The sequence below is a fragment of the Zalophus californianus genome, chromosome 13 (assembly GCF_009762305.2).
Source record: "Zalophus californianus isolate mZalCal1 chromosome 13, mZalCal1.pri.v2, whole genome shotgun sequence".
Lineage (NCBI taxonomy): Eukaryota > Metazoa > Chordata > Mammalia > Carnivora > Otariidae > Zalophus > Zalophus californianus.
The window spans coordinates 63,426,720-63,436,311 of NC_045607.1; positions in this window are offsets into that span (position 1 = coordinate 63,426,720).

Here is a 9,592-nt window from a genome sequence, read left to right on the forward strand (position 1 = left end):
AGAAGGCCATGCTCTTACCTTTCTGGATGGGACTGTTCTGTCTGCTGGCTGGCCCTGTGTGTGAAGATTGCTTCTCTGGCTCTTAATCTTTTAAATTGCTTTTCCTTGTCTCCAGTCCCATGTTAGTCATGAGTTTGGATTTCTGACAGGGTCATCTGTGATTACTTAATTGGCATGAAAGAAACCACCTTCATTCCTCTCCTCAAAAAGTCATTGTTCATTGTGGCCTCTGTTTTCCCCAATCTCAGGATTTCCTCCCTGGGAAGGCATTTATTTTAAATATTGGTCCCTCCTCCATAGGATAGCCAGATAAAATATAGCAAGCCCAGTTACTTTTTTTAATTTTTTTTTAAGATTTTATTTATTTGTGAGAGAGAGAATGAGAGTCAGAGAGCATGAGAGGGAGGAGGGTCAGAGGGAGAAGCAGATTCCCTGCTGAGAAGGGAGCCCGATGTGGGACTCAATCCCAGGACTCCAGGATCATGACCTGAGCCGAAGGCAGTTGCTTAACCAACTGAGCCACCCAGGCGCCCCAAGCCCAGTTATTTTTGATTTCAGATAAACAATGAATACTTTTTAGTAAAACTACATCCCCTGCAATATATTTTAGTATAATTATGTCCAGCTTACTAGATGGGACATATTTTTATTAAAAAAATTATTTGTGAGATGGCTGGGTGGCTCAGTCAGTTAAGCATCTGCTTTCAGCTTAGGTCATGATCTCAGAACTTTGAGATCAAGCCCTGTGTTGGGCTTCCTGCTCAGCAGGAAGTCTGCTTCTCCCTCTCCTTATGTGCCTCCCCACCCCCTGCTCATGCTCTCTCTTGCTCTCAAATAAATAAAATTCTTTTTTAAAAAAACTGTTTGTATTTTATCTGAAATTCAAATGTAACTGGGCACCCTATATATACCCTCCCTCATCCCCACCTCAAAGAGTTAAAGAGACTTTAGTCTCAGACCTGGAGACCATCTAGTCCCACCCTCTCCTGATCAAAAAGAGGAAATAGAAGATCCCTAAAGCCTCCTAAAAACTTCCTAATGTTAGGATTGATTTGGACAATTAGGTAGTCAGGGCCAGGGTCCCCAACAAGAAAATATGGAGTCAGGACAGCTAAAATAAAATAGCACTGACAGCCTGTTTTGCAGCTTACGACCACACTGCCATTTTGCTTTGCAACCTTCACAGAAATGACTTCTGCAAAACATCCTAAAATAAGACAACCACAAAAACATTTGTCAATTTCACGGGCAAAGGGCAGCTAAGACCTAAGCCCCCAGATATCAGGGGGGAAAAAAAAGAAGATCGTCATCATGCGGAGATTCACCTAATAGTTGACAGATACATGACCAAAGCTCTGATTGGCATTATTCTGCACACCCTGATTGCTTAAGAAAGTTCTGCAAAAGAGCTCATAATAACCCCTAAACTTAGAAACTCCAGGGACAACCCACTCAGGTCCCCCTCCCTCTCTGGAAGCTTTATTCTCTTGCTCAATATACTTTGCTTTGCTGCCCACCACTCTTAGTCTGGTCTACCAGACTTCGAAGCAGTGTGACCAAGAACCACAGGTGCTAAGGGGACACAAAATCCTGTAACACTAAGCTCCCTGATTTCTCTGTCACATTATTCAGAAATAACTGTCCCCTGGGGAGAGTGGGTTTTGTGCATTTGGAAGAGGCAGACAAAATCTTCTCTTTGAAGGTAGATATGACCTACCTAAAGTCTAACTGAAACCCGGGCTGATTTGACTTGACAAAATAATCTACCCTGAGAGTCAACTGTGTATATAACCCAGAAGCATTTCAGTGGGCCAGAACAGCGCTCACCAGCCCTCTGTAACTGTTATGGACAAACAAACAAAGCAAAACATGACCAGAATAAAGGAATGTGACAGTTCTCATCAGCTGAGGACTTAGATTAAATAACTACTCATTGTTTTTGGTACGATTGTAAATGGGATTGATTCCTTAATTTCTCTTTCTTCTGTCTTATTGTTAGTGTATAGAAATGCAACTGATATCTGTGCATTGACTTTATATCCTGCCACATTGCTGAATTCCTGTACGAATTCTAGCAATTCTGGGGTGGAGTCTTTGGGTTTTCCACATAAAGTATCATGTCATCTGAGAAGATTGAGAGTTTGACTTCTTTGTCAACTTGAATGACTTGGCATTCAAGTCATTGAATTGACTTGCTATGTTGACCAACAGTGGTGAGAGTGGACATCCCTGTCATGTTCCTGGCCTTAGAGGAAAATTCTCAATTTTTCTCCATTGAGAATGTTATTTGCTGTGGGCTTTCCATATATGGCTTCTATGATATTGAGATATGTTCCCTCTATCCCTACACTGTGGAGAGTTTTAATCAAAAAAGGATGCTGTATTTTGTCAAATGCTTTTTCTGCATCTATGGAGAAGATCATATGGTTCTTGTCCTTTCTTTTGTTAATGTGATGTATCACATTTATTGATTTGTTTCAACCACAAATCATGTTGATTTGTTGAACCACCCTTGCAGCCCAGAATAAATCCCACTTGGTTGTGGTGAATAATCCTTTTAATGTACTGTTGGATCCTATTGGCTAGTGTCTTGGTGAGAATTTTTGCATCCATGTTCATCAGGGATATTGGTCTGTGGTTCTCCTTTTTGATGGGGTCTTTGGTTTTGGAATCAGGGTAATGGTGGCCTCATAGAATGAGTTTGGAGGTCTTCCTTCCATTCTATTTTTTGAAACAACTTCAGAAGAATAGGTATTAATTCTTCTTTAATGATTGGTAGAATTCCCCTGAGAAGCCATCTGGACCTGAACTATTGTTTGCTGAGATTTTTTATTACTGCTTCAATTTCCTTGCTGGTTATGGGTCTGTTCAGGTTTTCTATTTCTTCCTGTTTCAGTTTGCACCCATTTCTTCCAGATTGCCTAATTTGTTGGCATATAGTTGCTCATAATATGTTCTTAAAATTGTTTGTATTTCCCTGGTGTTGCACATGATCTCTCCTATTTCATTCATGATTTTATTAAATTGGGTACTTTGTCTTTTCTTTTTGTTAAGTCTGGCTAGGGGTTTATCAATCTTACTGATTCTTTCAAAGAATCAGCTCCTAGTTTCATTGATCTTTTCTACTGTTCTCTTGGTTTCTATTTCATTGATTTCTGCTCTAGTCTTTATTATCTCTTGTTTCCTGCTTGGTTTAGGCTTTATTTTCTATTCTTTCTCCAGCTCCTCCAGGTATAAGGTTAGTTTGTGTATTTGGGACCTTTCTTGGTTCTTGAGAAAGGCTAGTATTGCTGTATACTTCCCTCTTAGGACTACCTTTGCTGCATCCCAAAGGTTTTGAACACTGGTGCTTTCATTTTCATTTCCATTAATTTTTAAAAAATTTTTCTTTAATTTCCTGGTTGACCAATTCATTCTTTAATAGGATGCTCTTTAACCTCCATGTATTTGTGTTCCTTCCTAATTTCCTCTTGTCATTGAGTTCAAGTTTCAAAGCATTGTGGTCTGGAATTGAACATTGGAATAATTCCAATCTTTTGGTACCAGTTGAAACCTGATTTGTGATCCAGTATATAGACCCACTATGTGATCTATTCTGGAGAATGTTCCATGTGCACTTGAGAAGAATGTGCAGTCTGTTGCTTTAAAATGAATGCTCTGAATATATGTGTGAAGTCCATCTGGTCCAGTGTGTCATTCAAATTCCTCATTTCCCTGTTGATCTTCTGCTTAGATGATCTGTCCATTGAAGTGAGTGGGGTGTTAAAGTCCCCAACTATTATTATATTATTACCAATGTGTTTCTTTAATTGTATTATTAATTGGCTTATATAATTCGCTGCTCCCCTTTTAGAGACATAAGTATTCATAATTGTTAGATCTTCTTGTTGGAGAGACCCTTTATGATATAGTGTCCTTCCTCATCTTTTATTACAGTCTCTTGTTTAAAATCTAATTTTAAGGATAGCTACCTCAGCTTTCTTTTGATGTCCATTAGCATGATAAATGGTTCTCCACCCCCTCACTTTCAATCTGGAGCTGTCTTTGGATATAAAATGAGTCTTGTAAACAGCATATTGATGGGTCTTGCTTTTTTATCCAATCTGATACCCTGTGTCTTTTGTTTGGAATATTTACCCATTTACATTCAGAGTAACTATTAAAGATATGAATTTGGTGCCATTGTATTACCTGTATTGTCACTGTTTCTGTATTTTGTCTCTGCTCCCTACAGGTCTATTTCACTTTGGGGCTTTCTCTTCACTTAAATGATCCCCTTTAATATTTCTTGCAGGGTTGGTTTAGTGATCACAAATTCTTTTTGTTTCTGTTTATCTTGGAGGCTTTTTATCTCTCCTTCTATTTTGAATGACAGTCTTACTGGATGAATTTTTCTTGGCTGCATATTTTCCTCATTTAGCACCCTGAATATATCCTGCCAGTCCTTTCTGCCCTGTCAGATCTCTTTGGATAGATCTGGGGCCAGCTTTATGTGCCTACCCTTTTAGGTTATGGACCTCTTGTCCTGAACTGCTTTCAGGATTTTCTCTTTGACTCTGTAAGATTCGCAAGTTTTGCTATTATATGATGGGGTGTTGACCTATATTATTGATTTTGAGGGGGGTTCTCTGTGCCTTCTGGACTTGAATGCCTGTTTCCTTCCCCAGATTAGGGAAGTTCTCACTATAATTTGCTCCAATATACCTTCTGTCCCTCTCTCTCTTTGCTCTTCTGAGATCCCAGTTATTCTAATATTGTGTGGCTCTATGGTATCACTTATCTCTCAAATTCTCTCCTCTTGATCCAGTAGTTGTTTAGCTCAGCTTCTTTATTCTCCATCATTTTGTCTTCTATATCACTAATTCTCTCTTCTGCCTCATTTATCCTAGCAGTTAGAGTTTCCATTTTTATTTGTACGTCATTAATAGCCTTTTTTTATTTCAACTTGATTAGATTTTAGTTGTTTTATTTCTCCAGAAAGGGATTCTGTAGTGTCTTCTACGCTTTTTTCAAGCCCAGCTATTATCTTTATGTTATTCTGAACTCTAGTTCTGACATCTAACTTATATCCATACTGATTAGGTCCCTGGCAGTCAGTACAGCCTCTTTCTCTTTTTTGAGGTGAGTTTTCCTGTCTTGTCATTCTGTTCAGAGAAGTATAGATGGATGAGAAAACAAAATACTAAAATGGGAACAATGACCCCTGAGAAATATACACTAAACAAATCAGAAGAGACCCAAAACTGAGAAAAAAAATTTAAAAAAAGAGAGACTATAATCAGACAGGTGAAGAGAGTGCCAAATCCTAACCACTAGACCACCAGGGAAGTTCAGACAGGTGAAGAGAACAGAGCAATACACAGGATCCTGTGTGTATTGTGGTCTGTTTGTTAGAAAACTAGATCCCAAAATTGTAAAGACAGAAAAACTTGTATATGTACAAAAATAAAATTAAATGCAATGAAAGGATAGAATGTAACTGTAAGAATGAAAATTTTTTTAAAAAAGAAAGAATACAAACAGAATATGAACAGTTCAGAGCAATACAATATATCCTGGGTGTATTTTGTTTTGTTTGTTACAAGAAACTGCATCTCAAAATTGTAAAGAAAGAAAAACATATATGTGCCCTCAGGGAAAAGGAGTCAATAACTCCTGTCTCTGTGGTCTCCGTTTGCACTCCATGCTCACCCAGCCTGTGACTGAGCATTTCTATCTCAGGCATGTGACCCTGTTTCGAGTCTCCAAACCATGCAGACTCCTGCAGCATGCACCCGTACTGCTCCTCTTGGGGGGAAGAAAGCAGGGGTCTCACTGATGTTCTGCTGTTTGCTGGGCACCTGGTCAGAGAGCTGTCTCCTGACCATGCTGCAGTTTGTGGATATGGCAACACCAAGCTGAAAGCCCACTCCTGGGTTTGCTGATTGCAACTGGTTTCCCTGCTCTGATGCCTTGGAACTCTGCCACTCTCAGACACCCCCATTCTTTCTGTGACCCCAGGGATCCTGAAACCACACTGTTCCACCTAGGATTCTGCCCTGCTCAACACCTGAGCACCTTTCAGGCAGGGACGTCCCTCACAGGAACAGATTCTAAAAGTTCCAATTTTGTGCTCTGCTGCTATATCACCTTCTGATAGCCAGCTTACGGAGTCTCTCCCCGCCCCCCCGCTGTGGTTTATCTTCTGATATATCACCACAGATTCACTTCTCCACACCTCCTACCTTGCAGAAAGTGGTTGCTTTTCTATGTGTAGAGTCGCACCTATTCTTTTCTTAGATCTTTGGTTGAGTTTATAGGTGTTCAGAATGATTTGATAGCTATTTAGCTGACTGAATTCCTGGGACCAAACAAAACTAAGGTCTCCTACTCTTCTGCTGTCTTGGAAAGTTAACCACCCTATGTCTTTTGTTTGGAATATTTAGTCTATTTACACTCAAAGTAATTATTGATAGATATGTATTTATTGCCATTTTGTTACATATTTAGTGGTTGTTTTTGTAGTTTTTCTCTGATCCTTTCCGCTCTTTCTCTCTTTCATGGTTTCATTGTTTGCTGGTTTTCTCTAGTGATATACTTTGACTCCTTAATCCCTATTTTTGGAATACCTCTTACCATTTTTTGATTTGTGGCTACCATTCAGTTTATATATAACATCTTCTGCAAATATCAGTCTACGTTAAGCTGATGGTCACTAAATTTTGAACTAATTCTTCTTTTTCCTCCATGTTTCAGATATTTGGCATCATAATTTGCATCCTTTTATTTTGTGCTTCTCTTGACTGATTTTTATAGATATACTTTTTTTCATTTTTGTGATTCCTGTTCTTCTTACTCTTGCTTACAGTTTTCATTTTCCATCACAGAGTCCCCCCTAAATTGCTTGTAGGGCTGGTTTAGTGATCATGAATTCTTTTAACTTCTGTTTGTCTGGGAAACTCTTTTTTTTTTTAAAGATTTTTATTTATTTATCTGACAGAGAGATAGAGAGAGAGCACAAGCGCAGAGTGGCAGGCAGAGGAAGAGGGAGAAGCAGGCTCTGTGCTGAGCAAGGAGCCTGATGTGGGACTCGATCCCAGGATGCGGGGATCATGACCTGAGCCAAAGGCAGACGATTAACTGACTGAGCCACCCAGGCGCCCTGTCTGGGAAATTCTATCTCTCCTTCTATTCTGAATAATAGCCTTGCTGGACAGAATATTCTTGGCCACAGACTTCCCTTTCAGAACTGTTAATATATCATGACACTTTCTTCTGGTCTACAAAATTTCTGATGAAAAATCAGCTAATAGCTGAATGAAATTATCTTTGTATGTAACTGTCTTCTTTTCTCTTGCAACTTTTAAAATTCTTTATCACTATTTTTTGCCTATTTATTTATTTATTTGCCATTTTAATTACTATGTGTGTTGGTGTGGACCTCTTTGGGTTGAATTTTTGAGGGATCTCTGTGCCTCCTGAATCTGGATCTCTGTTTCCCTTTCCAGGTTCAGGAAGTTTTCAGCTATTATTTCTTAAATACAGTTTCTGCCCTCCCTTCTCTCTTTTTCCTTTCTGAGAGCCCTATAATGTGAATGTTACTACATTTGATGGAGTGAGTTCTCTTAAGTCTATTCTCATTATGCAGTGTTCTTGTTTTGTCTTTCCCTTGTTCAGCTTGATTGTTTTCCATTACTGTATCCTCAAGGTCATTGACACATTCCTCTGTTTCCTATAACCTACTATTTATTCCATCTATTGTATTTTTAATTTCATTTATTGAGTTCTTCATCTCTGATATGTTATTTTTCATCTCTTTGTCAAGGGTCTCATTTTTGTCTCCACACTTTTCTGAAGTCCAGTGAATATCTTTATGATCATTACTTTAAATTCTGTATCAGGCATATTACTTACTTCTGTTTCACCTAAATCTCCTGCTGTGATTTTGTTCTGTTCTTTGATTTGGAGTATGGACCTCTGTTTTCTCATTTTGTCTACCTCTTTGTGTCTATTTCTCTGTGTTAGGAAAGTCAGCTACAGCTACATTTTCTGCTCTTAAAAGTGTTGGTTTTATGAAGAAGAGGTCTTGTATTGCCCTGCAGTGCAGTCCCCCATTCACCAGAATGAAGCACTTCAGGGGAGTCTCCTGTGTTGCTTATATCCTGCTATTGTGTCTGAGTCTTTTTCTTTCAGTCTAGATGTCTTCGCTAACTTTGTACTTGTTGTGGGCTATGCTTGCTCTCTGTAGGGTTAGTGCAACCCAGGCAGATGGGCTCTGAGGGCACATGACTGCAGTAGGGCTCAGGGGCAGGGCAGGAGTGTTAACAAAATTTGGGCTGTGCTGGTAGTCCTAGGCTGGATCCCCTGAAGCATGTGGCTGCCTGGAGTGCAGCATGTGGAGGTGGAGGCATTGACTCCGAGGGTGGGAGAGGCATCTGTGTACCTGGTGGCTGGGCAGGATGTGTTTGTTCAGTGTTACAAAAATTCGTGCTGAACCCAGGGCTGAGGCCAGCAGCTTGGAGTGGGCATGGCACACTGCTAGCATGTTCGGTAGCAAGTGTCTGTACAGTCCCGCAGTTGGCCCTGTGTTATGCTGTGGGACAGGGTAGGAAAATGGTGCCTGCCCAGCTCCTTTGTTCTTGGAAGTCTCCCAACATGCTCCAAAATCAGTATAAACATATCTTCCTCCCATTTTCCACAGATATTGTGCAAGCTGTCACTTCTCTGTTGCCTCTCAGCAGGCTGTTGTCTCTCTAAGGGCAGGGACCAGCTATCACTCACCTCTGACTACCCAATGCTGAGTCAGCTGACTTTTAAAGCTCCAGGCTCCATGTCCTGCTGGTTATACAAACTTAGGGAATTCAGTCCCTCTGGTTTTCAACACCAGATATTAGGGTGATTCATCTTTGCTGAGTAGGCTTCTTGGTGTGAAGGACCATTTCTTTCCCTTCTCCATGCCAGCAGTTCCCTCGTTCCTGCAGACAGCTCCTGACCACTGTTTCTGCCCTTCCTAACCTCTCAGATGGGGCTTCTTCTTTACATTTAGTTGTGGAGTTTGTTCTTCCAATCTTTGGATCACTCTCTGGTTATTTACATGATGTGAGTGATATCTAGTTGTAAACATGGGATGGATTGAGCTTAGGGTCCTCCTAGGCTGCCATCTTTCCAAGATCTCCAACCTTGATTTCTTTTTTTTTTTTTAAGATTTTATTTTTATTTACTTGAGAGAGAGAGCACACATGTGTGAGCAGGGAGGAGGGGCAGAGGGAGAGCATCTCAAATAGACTCCATGCTGAGCCCAGAGCCCAGAGTGGGGCTTGATCTCATGACCCTGAGATCATGACCTGAGCCAAAACCAAGAGTTAGACACTTAAATGACTGAGGTACCCAGGCACCCAACCCTGATTTCTTTTGAAAAGAAATCCCCACATAGCATTTTTTTTTTTTTTGTTATGATAAGAAATAATCCAGTTGACTTGAGTTATCATCTGAAGGAGAGAGCCCAGCTTGGGTTTTTTTGTTGTTGTTTTTGTTTTGTTTTGTTTTGTTTTGTTTTTTTAGAATATGAGTATTCCTTGTTTTTCAAAACCTCACATTGCACCACTTGGCTTTT